Source organism: Suncus etruscus, chromosome 4 (genome assembly GCF_024139225.1).
Source record: "Suncus etruscus isolate mSunEtr1 chromosome 4, mSunEtr1.pri.cur, whole genome shotgun sequence".
Lineage (NCBI taxonomy): Eukaryota > Metazoa > Chordata > Mammalia > Eulipotyphla > Soricidae > Suncus > Suncus etruscus.
Window position 1 is genome coordinate 145,535,142 of NC_064851.1, and position 18,682 is coordinate 145,553,823.

The window sequence follows — 18,682 nt, forward strand, 5'->3', positions numbered from 1 at the left end:
TGCCTTAAAGTAAACTCTTCAGTTCTTTTAATGTTGGTTTCAAGTCCATAATGTACCAGAGTTGTTGTTTATCCATGAAGCAGTGTTCTTCCTTCAAACCTGAATGAAAGTCTGTCTGGGTGATGTTTTCAAGGTGAGGAATTCATTTCATTGACTTTTCTGTCACTATATTCAATCCTTCCTTCAGACCTAGAGGATTGCTTGTGATAAGTCAGCTGTGAATCTTAAGGATGTTTCTTTGTATGGAATTTCCCTTTTTGATCATGCTGATTTCAGCATTCTATCTCATTTTGACTAGGATGTTCCTTGTGGTACTTTTATTTGGGTCTCTTTTAGAGTTTCTTTTATATAATCTTTGGAAATCCAAGATTTGGGTGCATGCACTATCAAGTCTTGGAACTTCTCAACAGCAATGTCTTTGTTGCTTCTTTATATGGGTTTTTTTTTTCCTATCTCACTGAGTCCCCAATGATTCTTATTTTGTTCCTGTTGAATTTATTACAAAGGTGTATTGTTGTCTGTTCATTCATTTTGAACAGTTTCACCTTCTGGTCATTTATTTTAATGCTCTTTCTAACTTCTTTTGCTGTATGGAGGTGTTATGCAGCTCATTCCAGTTATGCAGTTATTCCAGCTCACTGATTGTATCCTCAGCAGCTGTTACTCAGCTGGGAAAGCCTTCCAGGGAGCTTTTCATTTCACCTACCAAGTTTTTCAGTCCTAATATATCTGTTTAAATTTTTCTAATTTCTATTCTCATATCTGCTTATGTCTTCTTGGTTATTTCTTCTATTTATTTGTGGTTTTTTTAATTTTTTAAAATATCTTCCACATTTTCTCTCTATAGTTCTAATCAGAAAGACTATATAGGTGACTGATACTAGTTGGATCTTCTGAACTACCATCTTCATTCACTAAGCATAGTGATGTTCTGAATATTTTCTTGTTATGAGCTTTGCTGTGTGGTGGCATTTTATATGTTGTGCTGGGGCTCATTGACTAGAAGAAATGAATGTCTGAGGAACAGAGTGGCTACACTCTTCTCACAGAACACTGGTTCCACTTTTCCCATGTTACAACTCAGGCTGGTCAAGTTTACCTCTCAGATCCCCTCATGATGCATTGCTCCCTCAGTGTTATTGACTCTCAGGATCTCCTTCTTGACTCAGGCTCAATACCCTATAAATCATCTATTGATATAAGCACTACACCTATAAACACCCAAAACACTCATAAAATGGGACAGAAGGAGAGTATAATCATCAAATGTTTTAAATAAAAATTCATAAGAAGAAGAAAACTTTGACCTGGGTGCTCACAAGAGAAAGGGGAGACTACACAAGATAAGGACAATTATTTCAGTGCTGGAGAATACTGAAAATATCAACTTTATATCACTTAACCACATTTTAAGGCTCTAAAGATATCAAATAGTTAGAAACATAACAAAAAATAAGTTTTATTGGTCATTGTGTGACTGACTAATTGTGGGACAGAGACTGACTAATGTCTGATTCCATGTGGACTGTGTATAAAATCATCACATATACCATCAGATATCATTAGTATTATAGCATGTGAGAGTATCTCTGTGGGCTATATCAGCCTAGGAAACAGAAACTTCTCTTTAGGACATCAACCACAACTACTTGTTGCTTTTACCATGTGGTACCCTCTGGTAAGTCTCCACTGATCTCTACTCTACTACTCTCCACTAATTGCTGAAAGTTTGCTGTTATCAATTTATGCTTCTGTCAAAACCTGAACCTGCCTGCATCTAATCAGCCTTTCTGAAGTCTGTTTAGCCTAATTGACAGTGCTGACTTGAATTTCTATGAAAGTGACCTTTGTATTTTACTTACTCTTGAATTTAGCTATTTCTATTATCTAATTGATTATTTCCATGTAAATAATAGTTAAAATGACCAATAAGAATCTATATTATCTGTACCTCACACACAACACAAAAATTATGTTTGGGAAAAAATGATCAAACAAAATGAAATATTATTGCAAATGCTATTGACTATAGTAAATTATTATTCAAGATATAAATTTTACCACAGAAATCTAATTTTTTGGAGTGTAGACAGTTCAGTCAGGACTCATTGGCCCAATGTTCACTTCAGATTATCTTTCAGAGATAAAGAATCATACTTGTCCCATGATATCAGGAAGACCTTGCAGTAAATGAATAAGAAAAATCTGAGACATTATCCTAAGTAATTCAGTAATACCAAAATAACAACAAGCTTAGATTTAGTCCCTGGAAAACACAAGCTAATAAAACCTAAATACATGCTTAGCAATTTTTGGAATAATCATAGTATATCATAATCTCCACAATGATTAGTGTGGGGAGCCTAGCTGATGAAACCTGGAACATAGGACACCTCAGTAATTCCTAATCTGGTCACCCACGTGACCAAAAGGCCCATGCCTTGAGAACAAAGGAAATAGACAAAAATAAAGTAATTCAGAGCAGCCCAATATATCCAGCCAGAAGAAAAATATAGAGTTTGCCTTTGTGTTAGCAAACATTATTAAGAACTTTGTTTGAATCTTATGCCTTTTAGTAAAACGTGCTCAGGTCTACCTCTGCCCCTCCCTACTACCTGCCCCAATTTATGCTAATGAATGCTTGTAACTGTGATTGGTGTAAAATTTGTAACACCCCTGACGTGTTTCAGCCCTTAAAAGCTGATCCCCCAACAATAAACTTCCCTTTTTGAACAGCATGCGTTGTCTTGAAGGCTTCTTTTACTAATCTCTCTAGTTCTTCTTTACAGGTCGGTTCTGCTCGAGTGAACCCACTAATAACTAGCAACTTTCATTTCCACACCCCCGCGGGTCGGGGGACTCCCACGAAAGTTGCAGATTAGTTACAAACTCAAAATTGTAAATGTTCTGCACTCTCTACTCTGCATTTCTTTCAAGAAACTTGCTGCATTTAACAAGATTTGAAAGTCACAATAGTTTCAGAAATTTAGGCACCATACAAATTACCCTGAATTAAAAGAGGCTTAATAGTCTCTCTTTTGAAACAGGGAAGAATAAATAAAACCTAGTAATAGCACATTGTTATATTTGTTATCATTACAAGGCAAATTGACTTGGAAGTATTATGAAATGATACAATTTCTTAGTTATGAAGCTTTATGATAAAATAAATAGTCATTTGGAACCTACATATTTTGTCAGCTCTCGAACTGCAGCTGTTATTCCCACAATAACTTACACTTTCTCCAAAGATCAAATATTCAAGCCCTCAGGACTGACTATTTTAGTTATGATTTGTTTTATTGGAAGTTGTATTATCTAATGGACATAACTCACTGTTGTATTCTCTCAATAAGTCTATAGCAAAAAATAAACAGATAGCAAGTGGATTCTTTCAGAAGATTAACAATGAAATGGAGAAATGTAATTTCAGGGTTTTCCTCAAGCAGGATTTGAACGTTCACCAAAGGCCTCACAATTATGAATCTAATTCCACAAGGTCTAGAAAATTTACGGAACTGGAACTTCTCTAATCAAGTTTCCTGGAAACCTCTGAACAATCAGGAGCGAAGGAAGTATAAATTTATCATATTCTAAATAATTTTCTTCCATTCTTCCATTAGGTGGATGCTATATATTTCCTTGCATTATTAGTTTTCACTTAATGAAAAATAATTGGAACATCGGTGGTGGGAATGTTGCACTGGTGAAGGGGGGTGTTCTTTACATGACTAAAACCTAATCACAATCATATTTGTAATCAAGATGTTTAAATAAAGAAAAAAAATTTGAAAAAATTGAAAGAAAAAAGTTTAAAATAAACTTCCAGATCCTGCAGCAGATGAGAATGCTTGAACATAACTTGTGACCAACACTTCTCCCAAAGAGGATTTCTAAAGGAAGTCCATTAAATCAAATGGCTGTGTCCTGTCTCTACATCTGCTCCAAGTAAAAGCACAAAACAGTGCTCAGCAGAGGAAGAAGGAGAGCCCACGTGTACTGAGTATGAGAGTGGCTTATGTAGGGTAAAACTTGGCTTCAAAAATAAAAAACACGGGCAAGATAATTCAAGACAGGGAAGAGGGCATGCAGCAATTCTAGTCTTCTACTGGTTATTTTAATGATGTACACTATGTGCACAAATGTCACGAGAATATTTCACCTCTCAGGTGGGCACCTCATTTAGTTTTAACAAAGGATGACTTGAGGGATTATATTTTCTGTGTTCCTACAGAAAATACAACGAGTCTTGTGCAAGATGGCATGAGAGGTCAGTCAGTCCAGAGGTCTTTGCTTTTAGAAATTCCCAGTGCACCGTTTTACCTATGCCCAAGCCCCTCAGGAAAAGTATCTCAGGAAAAGCATACAGGAAAAGTATCTCAGAGAACACCTGCCTCTCTGTAAAGACAGGGTCTCATAGATTAAAAATCTGTCTGATATATAGGTCTTATGTATCTAGTAATAGTTCCACCTATCTGATAATAGGTCCAAAGCAGTGGGAGTACCTCCTTCCTTGACAGACCAGCATTTGCTTGCTGTATTTGATCATTGAGCTTGTGAATCAGCAAGAAAACAAATGAACACAAAATGGTCATTCTTTCTTGAGAGCCAGGGGCTTAGCTGATGGCTGTCTCAGGCAACAGCTGGACAGTTTTGTTCAGAAAAGTCGGCTTTCATCACTTATGGTTTCATAACTCCTTTGTCACTGAATATTATTCCTCTAATTCCTCCCTCTTACAAACAACCACACAGACATATGCTAAATATCCAAGTTCAAGTTCCAAATGGAAAAATACTAGCCATGACAGGAACATAGAGCTAGTTCTTCTGGAAGCTTATTTACTTCTGTCTAGAGATGATATTAATTATTTTTCACATTGAAAGAGGTAATTTATAAATAACGAGAAATTCAGGCTTTTCTCTTGGTAGGAGACCAACAAATAAATAGCTTTCTTGTAGGGACCATCATTTAGGAAAAGCCAAATAAATAAATAAGATGTAGGCTTTTGAGAAGCCATGTCTCTCTTACTGTCTATCTCTGTCTCTCTGTCTCTCTCTGTCTCTCAGTCTCTCTCTGTCTCTGTCTCTGTCTCTCTATCTCTGTCTCTCTGTCTCTGTCTCTCTGTCTCTGTCTCTGTCTCTGTCTCTGTCTCTGTCTCTCTCTCTCTCTCTCTCTCTCTCTCTCTCTCTCTCTCTCTCTCTCTCTCTCTCTCTCTCTCTCTCTCTCTGTTTCCCCTCAGCTTAAGGCACTGCTTCTGAAGCACTGAGCTTCTTGAACAAGTATCTCTATCCTATTGGGTTGGATGGAGCTAAGATGATTCTCAGAGACAACTAATGTCCTCTGGGGAATCTCTGGCAGTCTGAAAAGCTCAGAAGGTAGTCAGGAGAAGGCAATGACTAGTTGACTATTAGACTATTTCTACCAGAGAGTTCTGCTTCATTGAATTCATTTTAATCTGGGGGATCCTACAAATTCATTTTGTTTCCTCTGTTTGAAGAATACTGAATGAAAGTAAAGGCCTAAAGGCAACACGGTTATTCTGCCCTTTACGTATGTGAATATATTATTTTCTAAAACTCCTGCCTTTATACAGATTAATCTAGTCAAACAGGGCCTACTAGTCTATAAAAGTGGAGTAAGTCAGGGTCCAGATTTGAAGGATACCTGTGGTACCCTATCAGGAGAAGAAGCCCTAGAGGATAATAACTCAGAAAATGCACAGAATTATGAAAAATTAGGCAAGATACTGGGAAATTGATGGTGTAGTCTTCTGAGTATGCTAGACCCCAACCAAGATCTCTGCTTCCTCCATATGCTCTGTTCACAGTGTGAGTACAGTGACATCTACCACCACTCTAGCCTGCCATGCTGTGTCATCAACACAACTAAAAGTCAGTAAGCAATGACTATAGACATGGAGCAAATATACTTATAGGAATATTATAAAATAAATTATTTTAGCTTCATCTGGACCAGGTTCTTGGCTGCTTGATATTGCAATAAAATGTGTCCTAAAGGGCAAGGTAAATTATTTTCTCATTGACTGAACACAAGTCTCTCTTTATTTCTTCCTTTTGGAATGTGCTGTGGAATAAAAATAGAGGAGGAGGCAAGGAGAAACAGGAGTAGACCCCCCAAAAAACACTTAGATTTTTAATGGAGGTTCATTTCAGTAAAGTACTGCGGTCGCCCCATGGGCCCAGAGAATTAAATGCTGTCACTCAGATCTGAAAGCAGAGTTGTCCAGTTTTCAGACACCTGTCATAATTAAACTAATGGCTCTAAAAATGTGCCTTGATATTAAATCTATCTTCCACTGAGGAGCAGAGCTGATTAAAACCACCATTTGACAGTTAATGATGAACCTCTGACTTGCTGAGCTCTGTAACTGCAACCGGCCGGTCTAGGCTGCCCTTTCTCCCCCTTCTTTCTTCTACCACCCAACCAGCATATTTCATGTGCATTTTCCCTCCTCTCTCTAACAGAAGCTTGGTATCCTCTGCACCTTCACCACAAGGACCCCCCCCCATTTTGCTAATGAATAATCAGTTTTCATGGCAGAGAAGAACCACCTTTTGAGTCCATACCACCTTATCTTTGGCTACAAGGAAGTATCTCTGCTTATCATACTTACCAAGGCAGGATCAAAAGATGCTTTGCCTTCTTGGGAAAAAATATTTCCCCCAATGTCTATGGGAGAGGACAAACTGACTTCTTCTGAAGTAAACAAATGGCCCAGTTGACTGCATTCCTCTCATCAGTTGGAAAGCTCATGTTCACACAGATCTGTCAACAAAAAGAGCCACCCTTTGTCAAAACAACAAACTCTATGAGGGCCACTAGAAACCCCAAGGTGGTCACCATTTTATATCCCTACTTTCCTAGTGAGGGTCCTTGCAACAGACCCCTCAAAGGTAAAAAACTAAGAGACCATGAGGCAAAAGATTTCAATCTCATTTTAAGATCTTTCTTTAAAAATGAAGGGTCAGAAAGTTGCCTCCAGAGACTTTTCTCTTTTGATACTCCATTTATGTCTCCAAAAGAGGCTGAGTTGATTTGAACTGGGTTTTAGGTTATTTATCATACCCAGAGTACAGTTCTTCTCTCCACATAGGACAGAAATCTTAGGAACTGCTGACTGAACTCAGAGAGGCTGTACTCCTTTCGGATACCTCAGAAATTACCAAATAGAAGTAATCAATACACACATGCATTATGCCCCTGTCATTTCCTGGCATGACAGCAAAATATGTTGAGGGTAATATCTGGCACCTTATCTTGGCCCTTAAAATGTGATCCTTATTTAATTTTAAAGTAATATATTTTAAGTAATTTATTTACTTTAAAATGTTAAGATAATTTCCACTTAGTTTTAATAATCTTGTTAGAAAGCAAACTCTCCCTCCCTAGTTTTGTCATCTAGTAAATAATGTTAGTGTTCTATATTCTTAAATTACCTAACTTTAAAATAAGAATCTTCTAAAACCTTCATGTTTATATTGTGATTACTCCTCTACATTTCAACATTGGCAATAATAAGTCTGTTATGTTATCAATATATTAACTAACAATCTTCATAATATTAATTACATTGTAAAGCTTGGTCACAATGATGTTTCATAAAAGTTTTCATAAAAAATGATCATGGATCACAGAAGCAGGAGTAAAAAAGTCTTCTAGATTTTTCCACCCTGCTATTTTAACCCATGTTTACCTTCTAACAACATCTCAAGCTAAGGGCATTCTTCTGAAAACAGTATGGATAGTCTAGGTGGCCTGACATCTTAAAGGTAGCAGGAGAAATGTGAAGAAAGGCCAAGGTAGTGACCCTACCAACACTCACTCCCAACCTCATTAACAGCAACAATCAACTAAGAAAATCCTCTAAATTTGAACCCTCCAATTAGCTATGTTACATATACTTCTCTGTTGATAGCCTGCTTAATTGTTTAACTCAATGGTTTAGTGTATTTTCTTCTTTCAAAGAACTTTCCCTCATATTCTCTGATTCTTATACCATTCCTGTCAGCTGATAACTCTACTATTTTACAATTGAGGACAATGAACAGAACTGGAGAGAAGAACTCATATTTGAACCCTCAGATCCTAAAGGTCAGCCTGAGCTCTGCTTTACTTATTAGGAAATAACATGATAAATGTATTGCAAAGCTATGCTGATGCAAATTGGTTCTTGTGGGCAGTACCATGAAACAAACTCACAATGTCTCTTGTGCAAGTCAGGCACTCTTTGCAGTAGCCTTCCATCATCTTGTTTTTTGTATGTGTAATTTTCCTTGTGTATCTCTTTTAAATTCCTTCTTCTTGGTCCTCTTTAGGTAGAATTCGGGTGTATCCAAGTTTTAATTTTTTTTCTTCCTTACCTACTTTATTGTTATTTTTTGCTCTTATAATACTTCATGGTCAATTGAAGTCAATGCTAGTTAAGTAAATGAGAAAAAGAGAGAATGAAAGAGTTGGATAGGGAAGAAAGAAAATTAGACAAAAGACAATCAAGATTAAAAAAAAATGAATGACACAGACAGGAAAATTATAAAGAAATTACTCCATCCCTTTTATCTCCACCCAAAAAAATCCTCAGGTCAGATCTTCTTCATAAAGCATCCATGTGTGTGTGTGTGTGTGTGTGTGTGTGTGTGTGTGTGTGTTTCTTTGTGTCTGTGCCTGTATGTGTGCATGCACACACACTCAGGAGGCTGTCACATTTTAGAACACCATTAGGAAAGTAACACCCAACTGAAGAAGTCCCCTGTCCACTGACCCAGGTTGACACTCCTGTCTGACCCCTCCCCTCCAAAGGCCAATCCTCTCTTTCCTAAGTGACAGCCACTCCATTTCTCCCACTGAAGCAAGGCCTCTAATTGTTCTGAGCAGCGATGCCACGGATACCCGGGTAGCCTCGTGTCTCTCACTATCATTAGCTTTCTTACCAGGCTCTGAAGCCTTCCGCTGCCACAACAGTAATTACCAAGAGATTAGGCAGGCATTAAGCACTCCTTAATTTGACACATTGCAATGATCTCCATTCAGCCTTTCTGCTCGAATAACTCTCAACAAATATTTCGTAGGCTACCAAAATAAACAGAAGCACTGTGTTTGCACAGCTGAGGCCCTCTTCCTGCTTCTCTAAATGCCATCAATTCCAGGTAGGGGGCCAGGATGGGGCAATGAAGGGAAGGGTGGGTAAGAAGGGGAGGGCAAGGAAAGAGGGGAGGTGGTACCACCTGCAGGACCCTATAAAATATACCCAAAACCCAAGTCTATACAGTGAGAAGATATCAGTAAAACACTAACATATGGCATGCTACTATTGATGGAAATTTAATAGGGCCTATTATTTAAACAAGTAGTTATAAAATGACTTTACAAAGAGGCATTCACATTTATATTTTAAAAATCACATTAGGGAAAATAATAATTACAGTGAAGGGCATTATTTTGTTGTTCTTGGGTTTTATTGTTTTGCTTTTATTTGTTGGTGGGTTATTAGCTCAGACATTATTCATTAAGTAATGCAATGGGAAAACCACTGTTCATAAGGCAATAAATTCCACCAGGACCCATCTCGGGCATAGTAGGATCATTGGGTAATTATAATGCATTAAAAGTTCAATATTCCTTTCCATGTATTTTATTTCATTTTCCAGTTCCCACTCACACATTCACACATGTGGGTGAATATTAGTTCTTGAACTAGGGGTAGCTGGAATGTCAGAGAATGACATAGTAACATGACTGACACAGATTCTAGGTATGTTTTAGGCAAAATACAAGAGAACTTAAATAAATATATATGAAAAGTAGAGTAGCATGTACAAAAATGAGTAAAAATCAGAATACTCAGATATTAAATAATTAATATAAATGTTTATGGCAAGGGGTAATTCTATCATTTATTGAGCAATGGAACCCAAAGTTAAATAATAAAATAATTTATATCTTCCATTAGACATACTACTTAGGCTGATGTGAATTATAAATTACAATTATGACAGTTTTCTTTTTTTTTTCCACCCTTGAAAGATAGACCTCTATCTACATAGCTCTTCTACACAGTGATCTTCTCCTGGAAAGGTCTAGATCTCTGGTGGCAGTTTGTACTCTGGCAGCCATCATCATCAGATAGAATTTTTAATTCTGGGGTTGAGTCTGACCACAGAAGATAATATTATATATATACATATATATGATAAGTACATATTATATACTATGTAGAGGAGAATAATAATTCAGAGTGACCTTAGGTATTTATTATTGGATAAAAATTTTAGATAGTATATTTAAGACAGCACCTAAAATTTTATAAAAGTAAAAGTTAAGACTTTATTCTCAGTTCTGTCTACTTCAATACTATTTCAATGATTTAGACAAAGACATAAAGGAGAAACTTGACAGATTTTTCAAATCATGGGAATACTATATGGATAATGAGTATATTTGGATGACAGATCCAATATTTAAAATGACCTTGATAAGCTAGAACAAGAAACAGAATGTAATTAAATAACATGGTAAAGGACCAATGGAAGGTTCTATGGTTGTATCCAAAACATCAACTTCTCAAAAATAGAATCAAGTAAGATAGAAGGGAGAATATAGTGCCTCAACTATAGTGGGTGTGATAGTTTGATGGAACCCCCATGGACACATGACTTTGGGTGTTCAATAGACACATAGGCTCAAGAACATCTAAGTCAAACTCCAAATCAAGTTCATTCTGAAGCTTAAATATTTGTTACAGAGAACAAGGACTAAAAATATTCATACTATTCTGTACTCACACCAGGCCAATTCTATTTATTCCTATAGAAACAATGCTAATTAAATAGTTTTAAAAATCTGAGTAACTCCAGTACAAAGGTATGCTTAACTTTTATGATCTCTTAATTTTGTAAGATTTTGATTTATATATGAAATGAAGACTATAGTTGCACTCAGGTCATATTTGAAATAATTTAAAGAAGTGAAGCCATGCAGCAGAAATGAAACCTAGAAAGGCAGCTAAAGAGCTCAGTGTCTCAAACACAGACAATAGTGATACACCGCAGCCCTATTTGAGGTTTCATTTTAGATGGTCTTCGTAAAAATCAAGATTCCTCCAGATTTAAGACACTCATGTGGAAAGGAAAGTCAAAGTTTTTCATATCACCAAAACTAAACTTGAAAAAGAGGATGAATTTATCTTGGAAAAGACTAGTATTGTCCTTCCACTGAGTAAAGAAATATTATTGAGCTTAAGGTGCATCTTTCTCCCATATCTACCTGTGCCTTCCAGCATCTCACAGACACACTCACCCATAGCAGCAGCAGGAAAAGCACCTAGCAGTAAAAGTAACCTTGCTTGAATACACATCACCCTTTCTGGACTTCACCCAAGAGGAATTATTCTCTTCACCTGCCCCTGCAAAGGCCAACACTATTCAAGAGTGGTCTTCTATCATATGGAGACTTTTGTTTCCTAGTGTTTTCATTTCCATCTCAAAGTTGCATGTTTCTATTCAAAACCAGCATTTCTAGATCCTTGGATCTTTCTGCATTCAATATAGGAAAAAAGAAAAGGTTCATATGAAGGAAATTATTTTTGACTGGTCTGGAAGCGATGCTTGTCATTTCTGTTCACATCCTTTAAGCTTTCAAGAGAGGAAGAGTGGGCCATAGTTGTGCATGCCCTCAAGTTAGAGGATCTTCCACCATCAGAGACCCAGGATTCTGATTGACTATAACTAGTATTGATATCCACCATTAATTCCTAATAATGAATACTTACTGTTTTTCTAACACTTTGTTGGCACTCTAGATATAAAATGACCTATGGGTTACAGTTTTATTTTTCAGTAATTGAGGAAAAATATACAGAAACAACCACAATTTCCAGCCAGGTGAATTAAATATGTTAGAATATGGATAACAAGGTAGAAACAAAAAGACTTAGTTTAATTTATTGAGAGGAATCAGAAAGTACTGTTTCAGCATATAAATAAGAATTTAAGTCAAAAGAAAATAAAGCAAGGAGAACAGCTTGTTAAGAAGAGAAAATAGCAGGAAGAAAAATGTACAAAAGCATGGGGGTAGTTGGCATATTCAGGGCCAAACAACCAGTTTAATGTGACTTAATTACAGTGTGTCTGAGTCACATGGTCATGAAGTTCGGCCAGACCAAGCTGAATTGTGAATGACATAATGGATAACTTTGACTTTATTTTGAATGCAATGGGTAATGGAAATTGGTAGCTTATAGCCTTACTATAACGCTGTGTCAAAATCAGATTGGGTAAAGTTAGAGGTTGAAGGGCAAGAAGACAAGTTGGATTCCAGAATGGCTTTGACAGTAACTGGTGATGGAAATCTAAAGCAGTGAATATCATTAGCTTTGCTCTTATTCAGTTCTAATATAAAATAAAATCACCTACAGCCAGTGTGTCCATTATATACTGTTAAATTAAAACATAATATGCCAATTATTGACATATTCAGAACCAGTATAAAAACCCTGATTCACTAATTTTGAAATTGGCGCCTCTGTACCCCATTCATAGCTTCCACTACATTGTAACCTGGGAATAATTTCCCCCTCAAAATCTGCTTCTCTGCCACTTCTACTCATTATTCCTGGTACAACTCATTGCCTCTCAATTGTCCCTGTGGGATTCATAAAAGCCACCACTTCTACTGTGTCCAAAGATAGACGTGTTGGCAATTCTATTCACAATCCCTTGGGTAGTCAGGATTCTGTATGGTCTTCTTCTAGAGAGCTATAGCTATCTGGTATAGCTAATAGCTGTCTGGGGCTTTTCTATTCTCCACAGAACTAAAAAAACCCTGGTAATCAAGAAAAGGGGTCATATTAAATTTCTAGCTAAGTAGCTGGGCTCTACTCTGCTCTGTTCCTACCAGTCCCCAGCCTATCCTGACAGAGATCATAGAGGGAAGCACCCTAATACTCACTACAGTCTCCCTGCACCCAACCTAACTGAATCATAGCCTATCTCTGACATAAAAATCTTGCCTTTATCTAGAATCTGGTATAGATATTAATAGAACTAACTATGCTTTTGCTCTACAGTATTTATCCCATCAAAAGAGCTGCAAATGTTTTTTGGTTTCTGGGAGATAGCTTTCTGTCTCTCCTGTATCCTTTCTTTTGGGGGCAGGGGAGTGACCAAATGGTCTTTAGGCAGCCCAAGAATCATTCCCATCAACTTTTGTACCTCCTGACTGGGTCATACATTGCCACAATCCAAAGCTATAGTGGTGATTTGACCCTTTGGTATTGGGGACTATTAAGACCATCCTACCTGTTGTTGGATGTCATTAGGATCTTATCCAGAAGTACAGACTTAGGGACTCCAAAACTGTGAAAATGCCCTACATGTTATATTTTGAACCCTTGATGAATGAGTGGGTCTGAAGCAGGGTCACCATGCAAATTAATAAACCAAGACAGGGACTGGAGAGATAGCATGGAGGTAAGAAAGGCATTTGCCTTTCATGCAGAAGATCATTGGTTCAAGTCCCGGCATCCCATATTGTCCCCCTTGTCTACCAGGAGCGATTTCTGAGCCTGGAGCCAGGAGTAACCCCTAAGCACTGCTGGGTGTGAACCCCTAAAATAAATAAATAAATAAATAAATAAATAAATAAATAAATAAATAAATAAATAAACCAGTCATGAGGGAGAAATGTGTATAATCTGGTGACTTCTAGCTTCATGGTCATTGGGCCCGCCAAACTGAGACCTTTCTTTATTTACCAGTTCAAATTCAACTGGGAGGAAGAGAGACAAGTGAAAGACAAAAGTACCTATAAAGCTAATAGAGTCTAGGTGGACTTTTATATGTCAAAGGGATGGGTATAAAAGAAAGAGGAAGTTGGGGGAAACTTTTGTTTTAGATAAAAATAGAGTGTTGCAATATACGAATATATCTGAGGATGGTTTGGGTACCATGCAGTGCTGGAGATAAAACCAGGGTTGGGCATGTGATGTAAGACATGTTCTTTTTTATTGTTGTATATTTAGGCTACGCCTGGCAATGCTCAAGGGTTACTCTGGGGTCTGCCATCAGGGATCATTTCTGGTGGTTCATGGAACACCATATGGGATATGCCCTCCTTGCTGTACTATCATTCTGGTCCAAGACATGTTCTTTGGCCCCTATCCTATTGCTTTACCCCTCACCTCTCATTTACTGTTGTTTCCAGCATATTCACAAATGAAATAATAGAACATTCTCTTCTCCTGTGGCCCAGGACTTAAAAGTGGGAGGGAACAGGAAGAATTTAGTCAGTGTTAGAATCATTGAGGGGCAGTACAACACACAGGGAGATGGAAGAGTTGAATGTTTGTGCTGATAAAATTAGAAAATGGTGATCAAGGGGTTATTCAAAAGGAAAAATGAAATAACTAAATTTAAGAACAATAAAAGTTGCAATATAGAAATAGTTTGTGACAGAGAAATTCACTAGGAAAATCAAGCCAGGTAGGAAGATGAGTTTTATTCTCTAAGTTTTCATTTTCCTACCTGCAAAGAAAGTATAGGACCACATGGATGCAGGAAACTAAAGAGTAGGAAAGATGTTTCCTTGCGAATTTATTGGCAGATAAAGGGTAGGGAGCACTCAGTGTCAAGCTATGAATCTCAACCATTTGTCTGGGACTTCAGAAAGTCAATCTAACAGCAATAAGTACAAACTGCAGGCTGACAAATTTTAGCTCTAGAGAAGGAAGACCTCTCTGACTAGTTCACCTCCCTAAGAAACAATGTGGAATATTTCTTGAGATCAGTCTAGGTACTGAAAGCTACCAAAGCAATAAATACAGGCTAGCCACACTCAAGGGCTCTCGGTATGGAATTCCTTACAATGAACAGAAATTAGGACCAGATGAATTCTAAAATTTCTTTCTGCTTGATGGAGCTCTTTAGGGGCAGAAGGGGCAGGGCCAATCAGCCAAGGTTTATTTCGCCATGCTCTTTTAGTAGGAAGGCTTGATAGAAGCAAGTCCCGTGGGTTGCCAGGAAAGCCTCTGCCCTTAAATAGTAATGAGATCTATTGGTCTCCTTAACAAATGCATCTTTCCTGAGCGCTAAGTAAACCGTCTCCATTTACAGTGTCAATATCAACGCATGCCTTCTCTGCCTCTCAAGCAGGTTGGATGGATTGCAATTGGCTGCCACTCCTAATTCCCGTGCTCAGTGAGAGCTGTCAATGGGTATGTCAATAAGATACCGGCACTATTGATTAGCATAGGCATTTAGGGGTCGCTGGTCGATGAGAACTCTTGCCAAGAGATGTAGAAAATGATAGCTTTCAGATAAAGGCAGCAAAGTGAGGTTCCCGAAGGAGAAATAATATAGCTCAATTTCCCCTGTCCTGCTGCTTGTCAATTTCCCTTGGTTTTTTTGAGGTGTGGGGAAGTGCATGAAGGGAGAGTAGAGAAGGAGGAAAATGGGAAAGGCAAGCGAGCAACTCCAAGGCCTGGCTAAAATATCTCAGAGAATAAAAAAACGACAGCCACTTAGTACCCCCAGGCACTGCCTTCATCAGAAAGAAAACAAAGAAAATGCCCAAAAGAGGATTTCTGAGAGAGCTGGGCTCAGTGCATGTTGACACGGATGATAAGCATTCTTCAGAAAGAGATTTTGATGGAAAAACCAAAATCCAGTCAATAGCAGTTTGTTGGCCCCACCTCTTCAGTGTTCAACTCGAGTGGTCCAATTTCCACCAAGTGGTTTGCTGTCCCAGATTGATCTCCACCAGGAGTGGAAGGGGCAAGGCAGTTCCCCTCCGAATCAATGCGAGTTGGAAGAGTTCATCATGAAAATAAAAAAACATTCGAGCAACATTTTATGTGAGGGTGGAGTGAGGTGATGGGAAGGCTGATTATTATTTTTGTACATTCTGTGCCCTAGAGTTTTAACTGTTATTTTCATATTATAAAAGGATTGCCCATTTGTCAGTTTCAACAGTGAATTGCTTTAATGCAAATTAAATTACTCAATTTACAGATAATGGATTGAAATATCCAAGGTTCACCAGCACACAAGTTCTTAGCTGTTCTTTGGTTTATTAAGTCCTAGGTTCCATATATTATTCTGGAATATGAAGCAATTTTTTTCTAGTATATAGTCAGCAAAATAACAAAAATAAACTTAAAGGGCAGATATATGCCCAGAGACTTGATATAAAATCTTCTGAATTTTTAAATGACATACATCCACACATAAATAACTAGGATGCCACATATTGAGTTTTAAAAAAATTATTTCTTTTCTGAAACAAGTTTCCCCATGACCTTATATATTACTTCTTTGGGAATTGCTTCATTCCCTTAATTCAAAGCCACCTTTCAGCTAGCCTCTGAGACAGTTGAATTTCATCTCAAGTCCCACCAGTCAGACCTTGTATTTTAATTAAACCCTGAAAGCGATAATTCAGCATCTATGTCTGAAACTTTAAGTAGTGTTATATGAACAACAAGATGGGCATGCATCTCAATGAGTATTAGAGGGATCAAGTTTCATCCCCCATGATTCTGCGTTCTTTACTATATGTCAGAGTTCATTCATTCATCACTCTAAGAGATTTATTGCCTGGTAAGAGACGGTGGTAACTTAAACATAAGGTAGAGGGAGGGGTGATTGAATACATACTTTTCATTCTGTTTGATTCTAACTAATGATACTTAGAGATAAGCAAAACAATAAAAGGAAAAGAAAAAAAGTTAGCAACTACTCTATCCCTCACATAGATAAACGATCACAGCTAACAAAACATTTAATAATTTTTGACATAGAAGGAGAGTAAATGGGTTAACAAAATATTAAATACTAAACAAAAGAAAGTCTAGTTATATAACGGTAGCAGAAAATGGACCACTGATAGCCAAGTCAATTCATAGTATAGCCCTAAAACATTGAGGATCAAGAACAACAAAGACTCCAAATGATTGGGATTAAGAACTGGCCTGAACATATACTCTACCTACTTTTGACCTATTTTCAGTGCTGTAAACATAGTTTCCTAATGATTTTCTCAACCACTGAATTTTTGTTTGTTTGTTTTTGGGTCACACCTGGCAGTGTTCAGGGATCAATCCTGGGAAGTTCGGAGGATTAAATGAGATGACAGACAGAGACGGAACCCTGGTTGGTCATAGGCAAGGCAAGTGACCTAATCACTGTACTATAACTCCAGTCCCATTTTTCTTTTTAAAATTATTTATTTATTTTAATGGATATTCTATTGTTTATAACATTATCAATATTGGTTACTCCCACATCGTTCCAACACCATATCCATTACCAGTAAGTATACCCTTCTTTCTCACCATGGACTCTTTCCCATCATTCCCTGTAACTCAATTGTTTGGAACAGTTCTCTCATTATGTTGCCTTTGGATCTTTGTTACTTCCTTGCTGTTTATCTTTAAGTCCAAAGTATATTTTATTTAGTTCAGTTATGCAATATGTATAAGTTACATAATATGTGTTAATAGTCAGTTATTGGAAATAAGGTTTCCAGTCAACAGGAAACTTTTACTATTTATTTAATCTTTGAGAAGTCAAAAGTATATGGAGATATCCTGCTTGAGTGTCAGTCACCATATTCTTTAAGGGTCAGCAATATAAGTGTTGATTAAAATCAGAATCACAAATGCCTTCTACTCATGGAAACTCCTTCTTCCACCCATGGAGCCTAATAGTACCTTCTTTGTTACAATGAAAATCCATACTTCATAGAAATGGTTTTCAAATTATGGCCTGAGACCTGTAGCATCATCAACATCTGGGATCTTGTTAGAAAAAAAATCTCAGGTTGCCTTTGGGTTTAATGAATTAGAAACTTCAGGATTAGTCTTGGACATCTGTGATTAAACATGCATTCTAGATTCTGATACAAGCAAAGACTTAAAACCACTGTTTTTCTTTCTGTCAAATTTATGTATCTAACCACTGTAAAATGTAAAGTTGAACCTGACAGAGTCTGATATTAGAGATAACAGAAATTTTTGAAAATAGTAGCAAACTAATTACTGAAGATTGGTTAAACTGGACACAGAAAGTAGAAACTCAGTTCTCAGACTCTAAGAGAGTTGACAGAAAGTTTCTGTACCCTATATAGGATGTTTAAGGGTTTCCTTCTGGAAAATTTAAGAATCAAAGAAAGAATGTTTGTAGTTATCTAAGGGCTCCAGAGATCAGAAGATGACCACCAATGGATATGACTAAACTGCATTATAGTTAACCCACAGGAAAAATCTACCAACTAAAACAAGTGAACTAAAAATAAAATAAAAAGTAAAAATTAATGAAAAATATAAAAAAAGGAGAAAATATTAAAGATAAAATAAACTAAAATTAATCATTAAAATATATTACATTCATTAAATAGAAACAAGGAGCTACCGAGTCACATTAAATAAATATAGTTCTTGTCAAGGTATATCACTAGGTCAGACTGTCACATCAACCTGAAAATTACATGAAAGTTTGTTTAAACAATGTGTGCTGAACTTCATCCCCACACCACCCTGCTCTACTAGCAGACTAATAAGTGCATGGTGTTAGGGGGAGGAATGACAAAATAGGGACATATTGAGTTGTTTTCCTTGGTCATTGAAGTTCCACTGAAGCATGTGTTAGTCTAAGATTAAAAGACAAAATA